Source organism: Typha angustifolia, chromosome 15 (genome assembly GCF_048772165.1).
Source record: "Typha angustifolia cultivar Huaian chromosome 15, ASM4877216v1, whole genome shotgun sequence".
Classification (NCBI taxonomy): Eukaryota; Viridiplantae; Streptophyta; class Magnoliopsida; order Poales; family Typhaceae; genus Typha; species Typha angustifolia.
This window is the reverse complement of record NC_133253.1, coordinates 14,076,607-14,099,154: the sequence shown is the minus strand read 5'-3', so window position 1 is coordinate 14,099,154 and position 22,548 is coordinate 14,076,607. Positions and strand designations below refer to the sequence as shown.

The 22,548-nt window shown below is 37.3% G+C and overlaps 1 long non-coding RNA gene and 1 pseudogene across 1 annotated transcript; both read left to right on the top strand.

Annotated features, from left to right (window-relative positions):
- Positions 1-920: 920 nt before the first annotated feature.
- On the top strand, positions 921-3,224 carry LOC140776991 (uncharacterized; annotated as a pseudogene).
- Positions 3,225-13,993: 10,769 nt separating this feature from the next.
- LOC140779344 (uncharacterized) lies at positions 13,994-22,208 on the top strand. The gene is made up of 2 exons (XR_012107327.1): positions 13,994-14,410; positions 21,884-22,208. It is a non-coding gene; the product is annotated as an uncharacterized lncRNA (long non-coding RNA).
- The last annotated feature ends 340 nt before the right edge of the window (positions 22,209-22,548 follow it).

The window sequence follows — 22,548 nt, the reverse complement described above, 5'->3', positions numbered from 1 at the left end:
GACGCAGGTTCTTCTCTCTCCCTGTCTCTGTCTCTCTCTCTCTCTCTCCATCTCTTCCTCCCTCCCTCCCTCCATGCCCTCTCCGTCTCTGTCTCTCTCTCCTTGTATCTTCCTCCCTCCCTCTCTCTCTCACATTCTCTGTCTCTTCCTCCCTCCCTCTCTCTCTCTCACTCTCTCGCTGTCTCACTCTCTCGCTGTCTCTTCCTCCCTCCCTCTCTCTCTCACATTCTCTGTCTCTTCCTCCCTCCCTCTCTCTCTCTCACTCGCTCGCTGTCTCACTCTCTCGCTGTCTCTTCCTCCCTCTCTCCTTTTCTCTCTCTCTCTCTCTCTCTCTCTCTCTCTCTCTCTCTCTTTCTCGGTGTTTCACTCTCTCGCTGTCTCTCTCTTTCTGTCTCTCCCTCCCTGCCCTCCATGTCTCTGTCTCTCTCCCTGTATCTTCCTCCCTCTCTCCCTCTCTCATTCTCTGTCTCTGTCTCTCTGTCTCTCTCTCTCTCGCCGTCTCACTCTCTCCCTGTCTCTCTCTGTCTCTTCCTCCTTCTCTCCCAATCTCTCATTCTCACTCTCTCTCGCTGTCTCACTCTCACGTGTCTCTCTCTCTCTCTTCCTCCCTCCCTCCCTCTCTCTCATTATCTCTCTCTGTCTCTATCTCTTCCTCTCTCTCTTTCTCTCATTCTCTCTCTATCTCACTGTCTCTCTCTCTCTCATTCTCTCTCGCTGTCTCTGTTATTAAATTGTTAAATTATATTAAAGCTTCTTTAATCTCTGTCTGTTAAATTATTAATCTGCTAATACATATCTCTTTACTAATGTAGTTTTATTGCGGTTGAAAAAAAATAAATACTGAAAATAATCCTGATTCTAGTCAAAATACTATATCTTCTGTGGATGATAATGCTCTCTTGTGGAGATATGTTACTAAGATGGAGAAATTGGAAGAAGGTGGAGGAAATCATAATTTTAGATGCAATTATTGTCAACAAGTCTACAAGGGATCATATTATAGAGTAAATGCTCATTTGCTGAAAATTAGTGGGTATGGAATTAGAGGTTGTCCAAAAGTGAGTAGTGAACATATTATGGAAATGAAAAGGGTTGTTGATATTGCCGAGATGAGAATTAAAAATTCGATACCTAAACAAATTCCTTTGCCAAAATTTGGACAAGCGACATCTTCTAGTAGCTCAGTTGGAGGTGTAGGTTTTGATATGGGAGGGACATCAAGAAAAAAAAGAGCAACAGGAATGACACCTATTGAGAAGTCATTTAATTCTGGTGCTCGCAATCAATTATATTATGAGATTGCAAGAATGTTTTATTCAGCTAGGTTGCCTTTTCATCTGACAAGAAACCCTCACTATGTTAGAGCCTTTCAATTTGCAGCAAATAATAATATTTCTGGATTTGTGCCCCCTAGCTACAATATATTGAGAACTACACTACTTCAACAAGAGAGAGCAAATATTGAAATGTTGCTAAACCCTATTAGAAGCACATGGGGAGAAAAAGGGGTGAGTATTGTATGTGATGGTTGGACTGATGCACAGAGGAGACCGCTTATAAATTTTTTAGCGGTGACTGAGAGTGGGCCTATGTTCTTGAGAGCTGTGAATTGTGAAGGAGAATATAAAGACAAATTTTTTATCTCTAATTTGATCATTAAAATCATTGAAGAGGTTGGACCTCATAATGTAGTCCAAGTGGTTACAGATAATGCACCTGTTTGTAAGGCAGCAGGGATGCTTCTTGAAGCAAGGTTTTCTCACATTTTTTGGACTCCATGTGTAGTTCACACTCTCAACCTAGCTTTGAAGAATATATGTGCAGCAAAAAACACCGAGGCAAATGAGATTGTGTTTGATGAGTGTAGCTGGATTTCAGTAATTGCAGGGGATGTAATGTGCATAAAAAATTTTATCATGCAGCATTCAATGAGGTTGGCTATTTTTAATGAATTTGTCAACTTAAAATTGCTTGCTATTGCGGAGACTTGCTTTGCTTCGGTGATTATAATGTTGAAAAGATTTAGAAAGATCAAGAAGGGTCTTCAATCAATGGTAATCAGTGATAAATGGAGTTCTTATAGGGAAGATGATATTGGCAAAGCACAGTTTGTCAAAGATAAAGTCCTTGATGACATTTGATGGGATAAAATTGAATATATACTTGTTTTCACAGAGCCTATATACAGTATGCTACGGGTTGCAGACACAGATAAACCATGCTTACATTTGATATATGAAATGTGGAATACAATGATTGAAAAGGTGAAGACAACCATATTTATGTATGAAAACAAGAAAGAAGGCGATGAATCTATTTTTTATTCAGTGGTGCATAAGATCCTAATGGATAGATGGGATAAAAGCAATACACCATTACATTGCTTAGCACATTCTTTGAATCCAAGGTTAATTTAATTTCTATCTTATAATTAAAAGTTTTATTGTTGTTTCATTGCTATTGTTTACTAATTATATGATTATGTTAATAGGTATTATAGCTCATCATGGATTCAAGAGGATCCAAATCGTGTACCACCGCATAAGGATTTGAAAATTTCTAATATGAGAAACAAATACTTAAAAAGGTTATTTCCAAATACAGAAGAACGAAAAATGGCATACCAAGAGTATACTAGTTTCTCCACATCAACCAAAAGTTTTACTGAGTATGATTCAATAGCAGATAGAAATGAGTTTGATCCAAACATGTGGTGGGTTGCTCATGGTGCTTCTGCTCCTATTCTTCAGAATTTAGCACTTAGGTTACTTGGGCAACCTTGCTCTTCTTTAGGTTGTGAGAGGAACTGGAGCACTTATTCTTTCATCCATTCATTGAAAAGGAACAAGATAACTCTACAAAGAGCTGAAGATTTAGTATATGTGCATACTAATCTTCGCCTTCTATCAAGGAGGTCTCCAGATTATTTAAGAGAGGAGACCAAGATGTGGGATGTTGGAGGAGATTCTTATGATTCCTTTAATGGTGCAGGAATGTTGGAGTTTGCTGATCTCTCAATTGATGAACCGGATTTAGAGACTATAATGTTTGCTGATGAAGGCAATGAGGCAGTTGAAGATGAATGATCTACCTTATGTTGCTATTTTGTAATGATTGTTAGTTTTTAAACTTTTGTGGAACTCAGTTACTTGGACAGTAGGACATGTTTTGTTGATGAAGGCAATGAGGCATTTGATTGTCTTTCAATTTTGTTATTATCTTTAAATTAGTTCTTACAGCTTGATGTGTACTTCTTTTTGAATGATACTTCTTAGTTCTTATAGCTTGATGTATGTTTAACGCTATTAGATTGCAAATTTTTACTTTAGATGTATCAATTTTTTATTTTATTTATTTATTTATTTATTTATTTCGTCGTGTCTTATACCGTGTCTGTGTCCTATATTTTCAAAATTTGCCGTGTCGCCGTGTCCGTATCGTGTCGTGTCCGTGTCCCGTGTTCGTGTCCGTGCTTCATTGCTTATCACATATCTGAAGGTGATGGCTAGAGGAACAAGTATAATCACAATAGCTTGTTGGGTTGTTACAACCATTGACCAATTTTGGATTATATTTAGAAAGATTTCTCAATGGATTTTATCAAAGGGTTACTAAATTTGCCAGGATATTTAATTATTTTTATGGTAATTGATTGATTGTATGTATGAACCACGGGTAAAATCGGGTCATTATGTTATTAGTTCAATAAGTGGTTCACTCAATTAGATAGCTGATTTTTAAAAAATATTTAAATAAGATATATAGATAGTTCTAAATATTTCTAAAAATAAATAAAAAATATCTATAAAAGTAATATAATTATTTGTACACCCTCAAAATATATATTATTTGTGTGGATACCTGATGGTTACTTTTTAAGTTAAGTTATTTAATAAAAAAGATAAAATTATTCTTAACTAAGATAAATACTTGAAAACTAAAATAAGGATATTTTTTATCTTTTTATATTTAAATTGTTCAAATTTTAATTGTAGTTTACTTCAAGAGGTATTTATACAAAAAAACGAAGTATTTTAAAGAGCATATATACAAAACTTATGTATTTTTAGCGATATATGTGTAAATATAAACTTGAATAAATACGAGTTTTTTTAAGGGCATATGTGCAAAAAAAGGACTAATTTTAAGACAAAAATATGAATTCAATTAAACATTTTAAAAATTTTAGGACTAAAATATCCTTGGGACAAAGAATAGAATAATTAGGTATTAAGGATAATTCAGTAACTTTGTAAAAGTATAGCACCTTGCTGATTCGCCAAAAAATAGTAGGGTTGCTCGGGTCATCGATTCAATCGGTGGGTTGATCATTTTTATCGGGTCAATTGCTTATCCAATTTGATAACAAAATTGAACAAGTTTGGTTTTTAGTTCACTTGTCTGACTAGCTGGTCCGGTCCAGTTTTGATAACTATGGTATAAACACTTTATGGTCTTAAAATACTTGTACACAATCAAGTTGGTCAATGAGGTGTTTGCTAAAGAAGTTGTTGGGTTGCATGGGGTGCCATAGTCAGTCATCTCAAATAGAGTCTCTATGTTTGTTGAAGCTGGTAGAAAATATTTTTATTTGTAGGGGACCAAGTTGAAGATGAAGATGAGTACCTCATAACCTAGAGCTCGATAGCCAAACTGAGGTCCTAAATTGTTGTTTACAAATTAATTTGTGATGCTTTGCAAAGATTCCTCCTAAGTAATAGGCGAAGTGGTTGTCTTGGACTGAGTTTTAGCAATAACACATCCTTTCAGTTGACTTCACAAATGACCCCCCTTTGAGGCAACGTATTGCAAACCACTACCAATCATTCATCGCTATAAATATGGCTCTACAAGGGTGGCCTTGGTTGATTAGGAGTTGAAAAGCCGCAGTGAGATCTTGTAGATTCTAAATGATAACTTGATGGTTGCACATAGCCGAATCAAAGATAACAGGACAAACATCACTGAGAGTTAGAATTTCAAGTGGGAGACTAGGTATCTCTCAAGTAGTCATGTTGACAGGCATCAATGCAAGAGTAGGTGAACAAGAAGTTAGCTGCACAATTTTGTGTAATTGAGTAGGTTGGACCTGTGGCATACCATCTGTGTATTCTAGAAGAGTCACACATTTATCCACTGTTTCGTAAATCCCAGCTTAAAAAGCAAGTAATTATGAAAGGGCACAATATACCTTAATTACAAAAATTATTGATTATGGGGATGTTAAAAATTGGCTCAAATTCAGTTTCAACAAAATTTTAACATGTATCAGCATTTCTGTGCCGTGCGTTCGAACGGGCCCTAGGGGCGTTCGAACGCGGGCTCCAGATAGAGAGCAGTTTATAATGCAGACGTTCGAATGGCCCCAACTGCGTTCGAACGTGAGCCAACCCGAGAGCAGACTTTTCTGCAAGCGTTCGAACAACCCCAGCTATGTTCGAACGCAAGCCAACCCAAGAGTAGCTGTTTTTGCAAGCATTCGAACAGCCCCCTCCTACGTTCGAACGCTCCTTTGGTTTTGCTGTATTGACATGTTTGAATGCGCCCCTGAGGGCGTTCGAACGCGACACGAAAAATTTCAAATTCTGAACCTGACTATAAATACTAAAGAGGGTTTTTTAAGGTTGGTAGTTGGAAAGAACATTTATGAGGGTTGAGCCACCGTTATATTGAGAGTGATTTGAGTTATTAAACTCTTTGTAAGTGAGGGATTTGCATAGTAAAAAAGATTGTTCCGCCCATGGACTTAGGCACATCGCTGAACCACGTAAATATTATCTCTCTCTCTCTCTCTTTATTGTCTCTATTGCTTCCATTGTTGGTGATTGCTTGCATTAAGGTGTTAATCCATAATTAGAACTTGCTTAGGGCTTTTCTATCACCATTAACATCTCTTTTGAATTCTTTTTCCAAGCATTGCATTGGTTTTCTTTCATTATTCCCATTTGAGCTATTTGGGGGTGAAGGTCTTGCTTCCGCTTCCTTCACCCATTTGGGTATTTTGCACAACAAATTGGTATGAGAGCTATTAGTTTCAAACGTAGGCTATTGAATTTGAAAATAGTGTGGAATTGAAGAAATTTTTGGCAAAATGGGGGAATCATCCAAATCGGGCAAACTTGTCTCAAATGCAAAGTTTGAAGTTGAGAAGTTTGATGGCACTAACAACTTTGGAATGTGGCAATGTGAAGTTATGGATGTTTTGTTCTGACAAGAATTGGATATGACCTTAGAGGAGAAACCCGAAGATGTATCCGAGAACAAATAGGAGAAATTGAATAGGCAAGCATGTAGCACTATTCGGCTTTGTCTAGCAAAGGACCAAAAGTACTTTGTGATGAAGGAGAATTCGGCAAAGAGCTTGTGGAAGAAACTGGAAGACAAATTCATGACCAAGAGCATTGAGAACTGGCTCTATTTGAAGAAGAGGTTTTTCAGATTTTAATATAAGATGAGAACATTAATGGCGGAGCATTTGAATGCCTTCAACAAGTTACTTGCGAACTTGCAAAACTGGGATGTTGAAATTTTAGATAAAGACAATGCATTGGTATTGTTGAATTCCTTACCGAATACTTATAACCACCTCACTACTACCCTACTGTATAGAAAGGATTCAATTCATTATGATGATGTTGCAAATGCATTGATTAACAATGAGTAACGGAAATTGGACAAGCAAGCTACTCATGAGTCATCATCTAATGCATTGATGGTAAGGGGTAGATCAGAAAATAGAAAATTTGGGAAGAGAGGCAAATCCTTCTCAAAGTCAAGAGGTGCATCCTCAGATAGGAAATCAATTGTCAAAGATCAATGTTCCTATTGCTGCAATAAAGGGCATTGGAAGAAGAATTATCCTGTTTTGAAGAACAAAGACAAGAAATCTCAAAAGGCAAATGTGGCACATTCGGATGATGAAGACTTAGAAAGCGTCTTGGTAGGCTCGGCTCTTGCATGTAGCATGGATGAGTGGATCTTAGACTCCGGTTGCACATACCATATGTGTCCAAACCGGAGTTGGTTCTCCACTTTTGAAAAGATCTCCGGTGGAGTTGTGTTTATGGGCAATGATAGCCCTTGTAGAGATGAAGGCATTGACACTATTTGCCTAAAGCTCCAAGATGGGTCTGTCAAAGAGCTAACTGAAGTCTAATATATATCGGATTTGAAGAAGAACCTCATCTCCCTTGGGGTTTTGGAATCAAAGGACTTCACTGTTACTTTAAAGGGTGGAGCATTGAAGGTGACCTCAAGGGCATTGGTGGTGATGAAGGGCATAAGAAGAAGCAATCTGTACTTCTTACAAGGCTCTATGGATTTGGGAAGAGTAGCGGTCGTCTCAAGTAACACTATTAGTAAGGTAGACTCTTCTAGACTATGGCACATGAGGTTGGGGCACCCAGGACAAAAAGCCTTGCAAAGCCTATCAAGTCAAGGTTTGCTAAAGGGTGTGAAGAGCCTCAAACTGTAATTTTGCAAATACTATGTTTTGGGCAAACAAATTAGAGTTAAATTTGCCACTGCGGTACACTGGACCAAGGGGATCTTGGATTACATTCACACAGATGTTTGGGGGCTTACCCGGAAGGCCTTATTGGGAGGAAAGCACTGATTCGTCACCTTTGTAGATGACTATTCTAGAAGGTTTTGGGTGTACATCATGCATCATAAGAACCAAGTGCTTAAAACTTTTCAGAATTGAAAGAAGATGATTGAGAATCAGACTAGCAAAAGGATAAAGAAGCTCAGATCAGATAACGATGGAGAGTACACTTCAGATCTATTCATGAGGTTATGCCAAGAAGAAGGGATTGAAAGACATTTCACCGTTAGAGAGACACCTCAGCAAAATGGCATGGCAAAACGTCTAAACCGGAACTTATTGGAGAAGGTTCGGTGTATGTTGTCCAATGCTGGATTGAGTAGGGAGTTTTGGGCTGAGGTAGTAACTATGCATGTCATCTCATCAACCGGTTACTTTTATCCGCAAACAATGGGAATAGCCCATTGGAGGTATGGTCTGGCAAACCCGTTTCAGATTATGATTCCTTACATATTTTTTATTGTCCTGTATACTATCATGTCAGAAAAAGCAAGTTGGACCCTAGAGCCAAGAAGGGCATCTTCTTAGGCTTTAGCATTGGGGTGAAGGAATTTTGGGTTTGGAGGCCAAAATTGAGGAAATTGATCGTCAGTAGGGATGTTACATTTGATGAATCATCTATACTGAAGCAAAGTCAAGCATCAGATAGCCCGATTGATGACAGTACTGAAGATGTTCCACGGTAGGTGGAGTTTGAGACAAATTCAAGTCCACCACAAAATACACCTTCAGATTGGGTAAATGAAGAGGAAGATTCTAATTTGCAAGAGGATGACAGTGTGGAGCTAGAAACTAATGATTAAGATTCCATAGCAGTTAAAAGGCCAAGGAGAGAAATCAGAAGGCCAGCACGCTATTTTGATATGTTGGCCTATGCTCTTCCGGTGATTGATTAAGACTTTCTCACTTCCTTCAAAGAAGCAATGAAGAACACTAAAAAAGCAATTTGGAAAGGGGCAATGAATGATGACATGAAGGCCCTTGAGAAAAATAAAACGTGGGATTTGGTGGAGCTCCCTAAGGGGAAGAAGGCTATTGGGTGCAAGTGCATATATGTCAAGAAAGATGATCCTCAATCAAAAGGCAGGATTAGATTCAAGGCTAGATTGGTGGCAAAAGGGTATGCTCAAAAAGAGGGGATTAACTATAATGAAGTATTTTCTCCGGTGGTAAAACACTCCTTTATTCGGATTTTGCTAGCCTTGGTAGCTCAGTTTGATCTTGAGCTAGCCCAGATGAATGTGAAGACCGCCTTCTTGCACGGGGATTTGGAGAAGGACATCTAATGACACAGCCGTAGGGGTTCAAAATCAGTGGAAAAGAAGACTTGGTTTGCAAATTGAAGAAATCCTTGTATGGCCTGAAGCAGTCTCCTAGGCAGTGGTATAAACGGTTTGACCAATTTATACGGAGGCACAAGTACAAGCGAAGCCAATATGATCATTGTGTGTACTTTAGGAAGCTTCAAGATAGATCCTTTATTTATTTGCTCTTATATGTTGATGATATGTTTATAGCATCTAAGAACAAGGTAGAGATTGATAAATTGAAGCTCCAATTGAATAAGGAGTTTGAAATGAAGGATCTAGGAGAAGCAAGGAAGACACTTAGCATGGAGATTAGAAGAGACAGGAAATTGGGGACAATATGGTTAACTCAGGAGCAGTATTTGAAGAAGGTATTGCAACGGTTTGGAGTTGATAGCAAAACAAAATCAGTGAGTACAACATTGGCACCTCATTTTAGGCTCAGTGCAGCTATGTCACCCACTTTAAATGCTGAGAGAGAGTCTATATCCAAGGTACCATATGCAAGTGTAGTTGGAAGCCTAATGTATGCAATGGTGTGTATTAGGCCAGATATTTCACAAGTCATTAGCATTGTTAGTAGATATATGCATGCTCCAGGAAAAAGGCATTGGTAGGCTGTGAAATAGATTATGAGATATATTCATGGTACTATGGTTGTTAGACTAAAATTTGTAAAAGATGATAGACTTAGTCTACATCTTACTGGATATGTGGATTCAAACTATGCAGGTGATTTGGATAAGTGTAAATCCACTACGAGATATGTTTTCACACTTGCTAGAGGGCCGGTGAGTTGGAGGTCTACCTTGCAGTCGACTTTTGCTTTATCTACCACAGAGGCAGAGTATATGGCAGTGACAGAGGCTATAAAGGAGGCTATTTGATTGCTTGGTCTGACGGACAACTAAGATGTATGCCAAGAGAAGGTGGAGGTACATTGTGATAGCCAAAGTGCAATTTGTTTGGCTAAGAATCAAGTTCATCACACAAGGACAAAGCACATTGATGTCCGTTTCCATTTTGTGAGAGAAATTTTGGAAGAAAAGGATATTTCACTTTGCAAGATTGGAACCGCTGATAATCTGACTGATATGTTGACAAAAGTAGTGACTAAAATCAAATTCCAACATTGTTTGAATTTGATCAATGCCACTCACTATTGACCAAGTTCGGTTTGGCGTTTAAGGACGCAAATTTGTAGGCAGAGCACCTTTTGGATGATTAAATCACTTTGGGATAATGGAGACTGATTTGTTGAAGTTTTGAATTCTTCGTCAAAGTGGAGAATTGTTAAAAATTGGCTTAAATTCAGTTTCAGCAAATTTGCAGTAGTTGTGCCGCGTGTTCGAACGAGCCTTGGGGGCATTCGAACGCGGGCTTCAAACAGAGAGCAGTCTGTGATGCAAGTGTTTGAACGGCCTCAGCTGCGTTCCAATGCAAGCCAACCTGAAAGCAGACTTTTGTACAGACGTTCGAACGTGAGCCAACCTGAGAGCAGTTATTTCTGCAAGCGTTCGAACGACCCCCTCCTGCACTCGAACGCCCCTTTGGTTCTGTTGTATTAACATTGTATGCGTTTGAACGCGCCCTCGAGGGTGTTCGAACACGACATGAAAAATCCCCAATTATGAACCTGATTATAAAACTAAAGAGGGTTTTTTCGGGTTGGTAGTTAGAAAGAACATTTATGAGGGTTGAGCTACCATTGTATTGAGAGTGATTTAAGTTGTTAAATTCTTTGTAAATGAGAGATTTGCATAGTAAAAAAGATTACTCCGCCCGTGGACGTAGGCACATCGCCGAACCACATAAATCTTGTCTCTCTCTCTCTCTATTGTCTCCATTGCTTTCATTGTTGGTGATTGCTTGCATTAAGGTGTTAATCCATGATTAGAACTTGCATAGGGCTTTTCTATCACCATTAACATCTCTTTGGAGTTTTTTCCAAGCATTGCATTGGTTTTCTTTCATTATTCCCATTTGAGCTATTTGGGGGTGACGGTCTTGCTTTCGCTTCCTTCACCCATTTGGGTATTTTGCATAACAAGGGAAATTATTTTAGAGTCGAAGGAGATCCAAAATTTTTGCTGGGTCAAGCATAGGGGTGTCTTAGTGTAGGAAGCATTTGTCTATTGGGAAGAATTGCTATTGGAGGATATTATATACGAGGATTTTAGAGGAGCTGAATCTGCGGTTTCTATAACTAAATCTTGAGGACAACCTTCATATTTAAGGGGAGGAGTATTATAGGAAGAGAGGTCTAGTCGCTCCATTTTAGTTCATCTATCAGAGGAGACAACACTCTGCAACTAATAGAGAAGGTAGTACGGACAGTGTATGGACTTGCGACATCAAGCAAACGGGATAGTTAGGGAGGTTAGATCGGATGCATGGTGGAGATTAAGTCTATCTTAGTGAATGAGTCTTTAGTTAGTTTAGTTTATTAGTTTGAGTTAAGTTGCTTTAAGCTGTTGGATTGATAGAGTTTATTATAAAAGGAGTTGCAATCGGTCATTTTGGATACAGATAAAATAGTTCTTCTCTTCTATCTCTTAGCCCGGTAGAAATAGCTAGGAGGCTATTGTTTTTTCGATTTTGGGTCAGATCCTATTATCTTGGATCCAGAAAAGAAAGTCAAGTAACTAAATGATTCAGTAATTGACAAGGAATACATATCCCTCTGGCGAAAATGAGTTGTGCTACTTTGGAAGAAAGTTTACTTCAAGTGGTCCCTGATAAACCCATGCACGCTGTTAGAATCTTTATCATTTCATGTCATTATCCACTAAAGCAAATGACTATAGATTCTTAATTTCTTCTCCAGAGGGAAGTATCTATTTCACTGACGTGGTCCATCGATGCAACTTGTAGGAGTCCATATCTATCTTTGTATCAGTGTATATATCAATCTGAACAGAATTTCTGCAGACATTCAACTTGCATATATAATCAACTAAACGTTCAATCTGAAATGACTGCAAAGACCCAAGAAGGAAAAAAACTCTCTATCAGAGGCAATTGGCGGAAACTTTCTTTGAACAAAGGGAAAGATGCCGGTAGTTTAATTCTTTAGATCCCAAAGTAGGTAGACAGAGGATTCTTCTGTGCCTATCTGTGTCCATGGATACGCAGAGATAAATACACATGATATCGACGAAAAAAAGAAGAATAAGAATCCCTCAGCCTTACCATTAAACTAACAGAGATTTCAATCGTGCGGATGTGCACTTGCAAAAGGTCAAGTCTCAGAACAAAAAAAGAGCCATAATTTGATAATGGGTCTGTCTCTTTGGATCAGTTGGATAAGATACGATGAAATAATTGTGTAAAAGGAAGGACCGAGAATAAATCTAATGATAGATGCATAGATTGCTAGCTTGTCTTGTCGGACAGTCGTCTGATTAAAACGTAGCTTTCAAAAGCTCGAAGATTGTTGTTTACCATCTTTGATCTGCTTCACAGGGATAATCCTAGTAGTAGGCACTGACTTTGTCAAGAGTAGCATCGAGTTTGCAGAAAGAATGTAATTTATTAGGTAATACTCTGAAAGTCATGACGTAAGGCGGATGAGGTTAGATGGTTAGGCCAAAAAGCTGCAATAATCTATCAGATTTATGATGGTAATTCATCATGAACAGTACGCAAATTAGTACATGCATAGGAAGCTTATTCTTTTTTTTCTCAAAGGGTGTGAACTCTTATGAAAAGTTTTCTGGGTAAAGAATATGCCAGGAGAAAAATGACTATCATAGTAATTAGCATAACTTTCTTAGTTAGCCAACGCCTAGTGGCGGGGACACCATTATTCAACACATTTATTTTCATAAGCACAAGAGAGCTGTACCTGTGGCCCTTTGGCTTAAAGAGGATTGTAACTAGCCACCTTTTAGGGTTATCTTATCTTTTTATCTTTTACTTTATTTTACCTATATAAAGGCTTGTAATTCTCTTTTATTAATTAATAATATTTTAAGAGTTTTCACATATTGAGTGTTTGCTGGTGGATTCCACTTCGATGGATTCTAACACCCTAGTTGGTGGATTCTCCTAGGTTTGATTATTTTCCCTATTTCTTCTTCTCAAATATGTAATTGAGAAATCGTCCTGCATTGCATCAGCTTTAGTATTATAGCTAATCATTTCTCAGTTTATGGACACTCCACTGCTTAGATTCTACACTGCGTCACATCTTTTCTTCGTCAGATTAATCGCCGTGCTCCATCGGAGAGCTACGAGGTCAATCGCCCAACAACATTAAGATCCGAACCTGAGTTGCACGAGAAGATCACCCTCAACGAGGAAAACAAGAAATTATTACCATTACCAAATCTCCACATAAAGTTAGGAGATCATCAAAAGTAAGCTTTATTTAGTAGATTTTTTTTTCTTGTTGTGGATAAAAAAAGAAAAAAAAAAGAGAAAAAGAGAAAAAAAGAAAAAAAAAAAAAAAAGAAGAGAGAACTTCTTTGTTGGAAAAAAAAAATCTAAACTTTTTAGTTTATTTGTTTCCTAGTTATCTCTAGTTTTGAATTTTGAAATTTTGAAATTTGAATATTCAGATTTAGAAGATAATTTTTCTTTATTTATCTCAATTAGTTTCTATAATTTTGGAGAATTAGTTTCCAAAATTTTGGGATTAATACCTATCTTATAGTAACTTATTTCCCAACTTCTCAAATAGCTTTTTCGAATTCTAAATTCCAATATACTTTCCTTCTAAATCAAACCCCAAACCTAAACCTATTAACCCATAAACTAAACCAAACCCTTTTAAAGCCAAATTCATTAACCTAAACCAAACTCATTATTCCAAAGCCCAAAGCCCAAAGCCCAAAGCCCAAAGCCCAAAGCCCAAGCCAACTTAGCCTACCAGCCCAAACTATCTTTTAACCATGGTGGATCGGTATTCCTACTCAAAGACCAACCTGTTTACCTGTAATCCACAACCATTTAACTTAATCCATGCCCCACCAATTCTTCTTCAAGCCAATCCAATCCCGTCATTTTCTTCCTCTCTAGCCCTAGCCTTCAATTTCACTAACATCCTAACCCTCATCTTCACTGACATCGCCAACATCGCTGCCCTCCACCAAGACAACAAATCGTCTTCCTCGGCCCTTCTGCTCCGTCGTGCCTTCCAACTCCATCACCTCACCAACGCACCACCATCGTCATCGCTAACGTCGTGCCGCCTCCCCTACTATTGTCACTATCATCGTCTATCACAACTACTACTGTTGCTGCTGCAACCACTACTACTGCCACCACCACTGTCTGTCGTTGCAGCCATATGCCGCAATCACCCATGTCGCTGTAGCCCCTATCGCTGTCACAGTCGTTGCTTGCCATTACCGCTGCCAACTACTGCAGCGCCTACCACTGTAACCACTCACCGCTGTCGCCTGTCATTGCCGCTGTCGCCGTCACCACTATTGCTGTTAGGTTATGGCCACCACTGTCACTACCACCATCTTCAGTGGACTAGCATAATTCGGTAACATCCATCCATTTATTTAGTGTTATTTGTTAATTTTTGAATAACAACTGTTTTTCTTTTGGTGTGAATCATAACCTTATTGAGCTTGCTACTACCTGCTATTGCCTACTTACTTACATTGCTTACTTAATCTGTTCAAGCCTTCTAAATAGGTAGAAAGGGGGTGGGACAAGGCTTGTGGGTTTACATAATGCAAGTGCTAGTGAAGCAAGCATGCAACCAATAACATTCAAGCAAGCATTATATATATATATATATATATATATATATATATATATTTATATTGATATATATATTACCTGGTTTGAAATTGATGATAAAAGAACCTCTTTCTCCCTTTTAGAATGGCTCCAGTGGCTACATTTATGTTAAACCTAGTCGCTCAGGCCATTGTACCTTTTGATTATGGTATGGTATTGTCAGATCCGAACATAGGGCTACGTTTGGATTGACCAATAAAAAAAGCAATTTCTTAGACAAATGCTTGAGCCTGCTTATGCCTACCTACTTATATTGCTTGTTACAACTAGAACAATTAATATTAACAGTAGAACTAGCTAGGCTAGAAGAAAAATCTTGACATATTTGAAGTCCTTGTCTCAATCTCGAGAGCTTATACTATTGATTTGTAATTTCATAAGTGGTTATAGGTTATTCTGGCTATTACTCTCTTATTATTCGCTCTTGATTTCTTAGTTTGCATATCAATATTTATTTATTGTATTTATTCCCTTAGTAGTACAGACACATTACATGAATCTTCGTAGTGGTAGGGTAGTCTCTAACACACCATCATAATATGTTATGGAACTCGATACCATAGAAGACTTCCATTGATTTTCACAAGAGTCTATTAAAACTATTACAACTAGATTGAACGACTTCAATGCTCGTCTTTAGGCTATTGAGATGGGTCATGAACAATATAAGAATAGAAGTGACATCGATGCATCTAACATGGGTGCCACGTGTGTCGCTCCAAATATCGATGCCGATCGATAGGCCCCATACTATCCTAATCATGAGAGAGGTTATGAAAGAGAACCCCAGAGGCAAAATTATCAAGAAAATGCATTCGATTTTTACAATAACAAGGGGTTTAAAGCCAATGCTACTTTTAGAAATGTTTCAAAACCACGACAATCAAATTATAAAAAAAAAAACATTAAGGTTGATGCCCCCACTTTTGACGGCCACTTAGATCCTGCTATGTTTACTAACGGGCTTAATGAGATGGACATCTTCTTTGAGTAGTATGATCTATCAAAAAATTAAAGAGTTAGATTTGCCCAAATAAAACTAGTCGACTGAGCCAAACTGTTTCGGTAAAGTATGGAGCAAATCTTCGTGTAACGAAATCAACCTCCCATCATTCATTAGCATAAAATGAAAGAAAACTTAAAAGAAAAGTACTCACCACATTTTTATCTTGGCTACCTTTTGGATCAATGGAATAATCTTAGATAAGCGATTATGTCTCCTAATTTGAGGAGTATATGTTGAGGTGTAATATTATGGAGGATGAGAGGATAACGTTAAGTCATTTTAGGCGTGCCCTTAACAACTACATCTGAGGTGAGTTAGTTTTCCGGGGGGTTACCTCCTTGGATCAGGCTTATACTTTTGCATTAAACTACGAGATGGTTAGTAGGCAACATTTGCTTAGGCGATCAATTAGGAGCACACCTCCCAATTATGCACCTGCTAGTGTAAAAGCTTCAACAATAGCAGTACCTGCCAAAACTACTCAAACTGCCACACCTGCCTACCTTGACAAAGGAAAGGGGCTCCTCCATGAAATTGCATCTGCTAATGATCCCTGTCAATGTTACAAATGTAGACAAGTTGGTCATATAGCCTCCAACTATCCTCGAAAAGCCCTTTACCTTGGGGGAATAGAATGACACTATTGGAAAAGATGAGCTCAATGAACAAGTTTATGAACCTAACCCCGATGACATCTAAGATAGTGACGATAACCATGGTTATGAAGACCATACTATTAGTGTTATTCGTTGCAGTTTGATGCAACCATGGAAGACCAATGATTGGCAAAGGAATGCAATATTCTACAGTTACATTAAATGTGGGACCAAACATTACAAGATAATCATTAACAGGGAAAGATGTATTAACGCCATCTCTTCTAGCATTCTATCTCACTTGACGTTAAATTCCACACCTTGTCTGAACCATTATAAGATATCTTGGGTCAATAATTCCTCAATTGCTATAAATGAGAGATGCCTAGTTCCTATCACATTCCTTTCTTATAAGAAAGACGTGTGGTGTGACATTGTGCCAATCGATGTAAGGCATATTATTCTAGGCTGCCCTTGATTATTTGATCATGATTTAACTATATTTAGGCATTCCAAATTGTGCTCCTTCACTCTTGAAGGTAAGAAGATTAACATAAATCCTATACATCCTAAAATAATTAACAAAGATAACAAGAAAATGCTCCTAGTAAAAATGATTTGAACATAATAAATTCCAAAGAATTTGAAAAGAAAGCAAACTAAGGTTCTGTTGTGTTTGCCTTGGTGGCTCGTGAAGTTGGGAGCATTACTTTCACTTCATCATCCAAAGAAGCTGCTCATATACTAAATGAGTTTCAAGATGTGTTACCAAATGATCTTCCGAATCAATTGCCTCCTTTGCGTAGTATCCAACATGCAATTGACTTGGTCCCTATAGCTTCTCTCCTAAATTTGCCACACTATCGCATTAGCACCAAAGAACACGTTGAACTACAATGCCAAGTGAATGACCTTCTTACGAAGGGTTTCATCCATAAGAGCCTAAGCCCTTGTGCTGTTCTTACCCTACTCACGCCAAAAAAGGATGGGTCTTGGCATAGGTGTGTCGATAGTTGAGTCATCAAAATAATAATAATCAAATATCGTTTTCCATTCACGGCTTGATGACATGTTTGACATGATGGCGGGAGCTTCAATTTTCTCTAAGATCGATCTTAAAAGTGGTTATCATCAAATCTAAATTCACTCAAGCGACGAATAGAAGATCGCTTTTAGGACGAAAGCTGGATTATATGAATGGTTGGTGATGTCTTTCAGTCTATCTAATGCCCCAAGTACTTTCATGCGTGTTATGACACAAGTGCTTCGACCATTTATGGGAAAATTTATTGTGGTATATTCTGATGATATTTTGATTTATACTTGAATAAAAGAGCTAAATTTGGACCATTTGCGTTAAGTTTGTTTCGCACTTCGTGTTGCTCAACCTTATGGCAATAGGAAAAAGTGTGTTCTTTTTTTGTAGATCAAATCATCATTTTAGGGTTTGTGGTTACTTTTGAAGGAGTCCGCAATGATTCTGAAAAGATCAAGGCAGTCATTGATTGGCCGGAACGATGAAACATTCATGATGTGCGTAGTTTTCATAGCCTCACTACTTTTTATCGATACTTTATTCAAAGGTTTAGCACTATCGTGTCCCCAATAACTACTTGCTTGAAAAAAGAGAATTTTCATTAGAGTAAGTTAGCAAATACGACTTTTGAAGAAATTAAGAGGAAAATGATAGTGACACTTAGCCGACGGGTTAGCCTTCTTTCTACCATTAGTATCAAAGTCATTAGCTTTGACAAAATGAAAAATGACTATACAACTTGCTCGGACTTTGAAGAAAACATTCTCACTTTGCTGAATGATCCAAACATAGCTTTGGACAATTATTCCCTCCAAGATGATTACCTGTTTAAGGCTAACAAGCTCTGTATTCCCCGTACGTTCGTACGTGACTTTCTAGTTTGGGATATCCATGTCGATGGCCTGTCGGGTCATTTTGGACGTGATAAGACCATTGAAAAAGTTGAACACCAATTCTATTAGCCAAGTCTTAAGCGTTACGTAGCAAAATTAGTTGGTCAATGCAGGACTTATCAATTAGCAAAGCATATAGAATAAAACATTGGACTTTACACCCTGTTACCTATGCTTGATCACCTGTGATCACCTGTGGTAGGACGTAAGTATGGATTTTGTCCTATGATTACCTCGCACCTTTGAAAAACATGATTCAATCCTCGTAGTTGTCACTTCTCTAAGATGGCCTATTTTATTCCTTGTGCTAAGACCTTTGATACTTCACATGTGGCAAAATTATATTTAGCTCGTATAGTCAAGTTATATGATCTTTCAAAAACTATTGTATTCGATTAAGATGTTAGCTTTATAAGCTATTTTTAAAAAACATTATGACATATGGTTGGCACAAAGTTGAAGTTCTTTACAGACTATCATCCTCAAATCAACAATCAAACCAAGGTCGTTAATTGAGTCTTGAAAATCTTTTGCGATGTCTCGTGGGTAATCATAACAAAAATTAGGATGTCATTTTTCCTCTAGCCTAATTTGTATATAATAATTCGTCAATAGATCTATAGGCATGAGTCCATTTGAAGTTGTTCATAGTTTTAAAGCATGCAAACCTCTAGATCTGTTGTCCATGTCACCTCATGCTAGAATCTTAGACTCTACCAAAGCATTTGTATATCATGTACATTCTTTGCATAAAAAGATCACTAAGTGAATTAAGACAAATAATCGCCAATATAAAATGCATATTGACTTGCACAAATGTGCCAACGAGTGCAATGTTGGAGATCACGTTATGATTTGTGTTAGACTCGAACGATTCCCTTTAAGAGCTGTTCGAAAGTTGCATAGTCATAGTGCAGGATCTTTCCAAGTTCCGAACTTTGTAGGCACTAATGCTATGTCATTGATATCTCTTTGATTATGGTATTAGCTGTACTTTTAATATTGAGGCTTTAATAGCCTACCAATCACCTATGAACATCCCTACTAAACCATATGCTGCATCCACTACTCTTCCAGATATATTTGCTATGCCATATACCACTACTCCTTTCTCATCCACATCACAAGAATTGTAGAAAGAGGGGTGGTTCACCATTTTCTTATTCCGTGGCATGATTAATCAGAGTTTGATTGTACGTGGATCACTCACGAGGAGTTACAACAGCTTGACCCTGACATCTTGGAATATTATCAAAGCTATTCACACCCCCACTCGATCGGGTCGAGTTTCTTCCACCTAGGAGAGTTAGTGGCGACACTACTATTCGTCATATTTATTCTCGTAAGCACAAGAGGGCTGCACCCGTGGCTCTTTGGCTTAACGAGGGTTGTAACTAGCCACATTCTAGGGCTATTCTCATCTTTTTATCTTTTACTTTGTTTTGCCTATATAAAGGGTTATTTTAAGGACCTTGGAGGAAAGTTTTGAAGGTGCAATATTGATGAAAAAGGAGTAGCGAGGGCTCCGAAGTCAATCCAAATCGCCTTGGATAGAGAGAGAGACATTGGAGAGGTCTTGGCCACTAGTAGCTTCGCCCAAGGTCATGATGGATGAGACATCATGGTGGCACGAGTTAGGCTTGAATTGAACCAACTTACGGTGTTTTCTAACTTCACACATTAAGAACAAAGTGAGGAAAGCATGGTGGACTAATACGATTCAATCATAAGGACGAGCCCAACCACATTAGGCTCGGTGCCTAAAGAGTGGTTAGGGGCAAGCTTGGCTCTAGACTCTTCTTTAGAGGAAAAAACACAAGTTGCATTTCCAATCCACCGGTTCTTTTACAGATTATTTTTTGTTAAAATTCTGTTCTAACACATTATCCTTAAAAATGCCCTTACCTCCAAAGGTATCTTCAATTTCCAAATCTTTGGAAAAAAAAAAGTGAGATTAAAACCTCCATTGCTCAGAAAACAATATAAGGATTTCACACCATAAATCCCATTGCTTGCAAGTTTTCATTTTATTTTGTCCATTCTTTCATTAAATAAACTCCACTGCTCTCCACCACAGCAATCAAATTTTGTTCATCCTCTCTGATGTTCAATAAGATGTCTTCTATGATAGACATTAATTCATGCATAACCATACTACAATTCATAAACCCTAAATTTACCATGATCCTCTAGTGAACCTGTAATCTTTGATATTAATTTATGCATAGCCATACCACAATTCATAAATTTTGGATTTATCATGATCCTCTAGTGAACCTCTAATCTTTGATTCTAAATTACCTTAGTCCATAGTCATGATTTTTTTGAGAGACACAATCGCAAGTGATCACCGTAAGCCTTTAGATCTCCAAGTAATCCCTCTCAAGTCCAATGGAGAGAGCAAGAGAGACGACAAGGACAGACCTTTTCTACACAAAAAAAAGACACTCGAATTACAAGTTTTTGACATAAAAGCCCATCTCAAATCACTCGAGATCAATCTCTATATATAAGAGAGAGATAAAAAGACGAAAATAAAGAGAAAGAGAATCGGAATTTGAAGAGAGGGAGATAGACCTCTTCCTCTTCTCGTTTAATAGGCACCTCTTCAGAAGATAGAAAAGAGTTGATTTGTAGCCTATTTTCCTTATTGGACCCTTAGCGGGTCTAAATGCAGAACTTGCCTATATTATTTCGTTATTTATAGAACATTGTCATATTTAATTGTGTTTCCCAGGAACCAATAACATAATTGTGTTATTTACAAACTTTATATAATTTAGACCATCACTAAATCATAATGTTATTAATATGCATTCCACTCCTCATGACACCTATTGAACCCGATAATTAATACTTAATTTGATCACTTCATAATGGGTCTTATTAGATATCTGACAATCCATTCAATATATATTTATATCACATATAAGCCCATATATGTTGTAATTAATTGAAATTAATTCCAACATTCTATACTTCAATCACATTCCAAACATCATGCACATCTACTTTTTCATCCCACACAATTTCAAATAAACTAGAGAATCTAGTATCCATATTGCACTCCCAGTAGTAGATTTCTTGCCAAAAACTAACAATCTTTCCATTCAATATTTCCCTATTAGAACCAATATTAAACATCCTACTAGTCTGCAGCATTCATCTATAAAAAGGTGACACACTTGTAGAGCTATTTAGTTTGAAGTCCTCCAACTATAGTATCTTTGCATGACTACTTTTGCCCATAATTGATTCTCATAGTTGAGTAAATGCAACTACCATTTTACAAGTACAGTCTTGTTCGTATCAGTTAAATTAATAATCCTCGGTCATCTAAATTCTTTTCTCACAGATACTTTTTTTCGTTGGATCAAAGAGTAGCCTTTTCTAGCCTCCTCAGTACCCTTTCACAGAAAAGTTTTGGTGATGCTATATTATAATTTTATCATAAGATATATATATTGTTGAGGACATATTTATATGCTCATGCATAATATAATATTTATTATATATTTATATATTATTGATGATATACTTACATGGTCATTCAAAATATCATATTTCTTTCTAATTTATATTATTCAATACATGATTTACATTTTGTTTGTCATCTTTGATTCGAAGTAAAATCTATTCACTAAGCCTTTAGATCATGACTCTATTTATTTTTCCTTAGATGTGTGATATCTGATAATAGCTTTAGATATCAGGATGAGACATTTTCAAGCAAAGAAAGATGGGATGGGCCAGAAGTGAGATAGTATAGAAAATATTTTATATGAGAATTGAGTTGTAATAACATTGTCTATTAGATTGTGGCTTGTAAAATACTAGAACATTGTATCTTTTTCATGTATCTGTCATAACTTGGTAGTTTGTCGTATGGGTCATCCCAGATTTTGTGGTCATCTTATAGTATTATTGTGAATTGGATAAGCATATGCTACAAGGTTTATTTAAATTGTAATATGATAAATCTGTAGGATAAATTATCTTGAGTATAGGTTATGTGTTTCGCACTTATTGTGTGGAGTTATGTGGGCGTGCACGTGCCAGCCGACGAGGCATTACAAAGATTTTCATACATGGGCAATTGTCATTCATACATCTTGTTCTATTGTGAATTACTATTTTCAGTTTGGTATTTCATGTATTTCAATTCAGACGAGTCTTACCCAAATAAGAATTATTCATTTAATTCATGTTACTTACTGTAATTCTTAAAGTTCACTTATTTAGTACGGAACAACTGAATCTACGTTATTATATTTACTGCATGAAGGTAACGACTAACCTGAATAAGAATTATTACTTAGTGTAATTCTTAAAATTCACTTATTC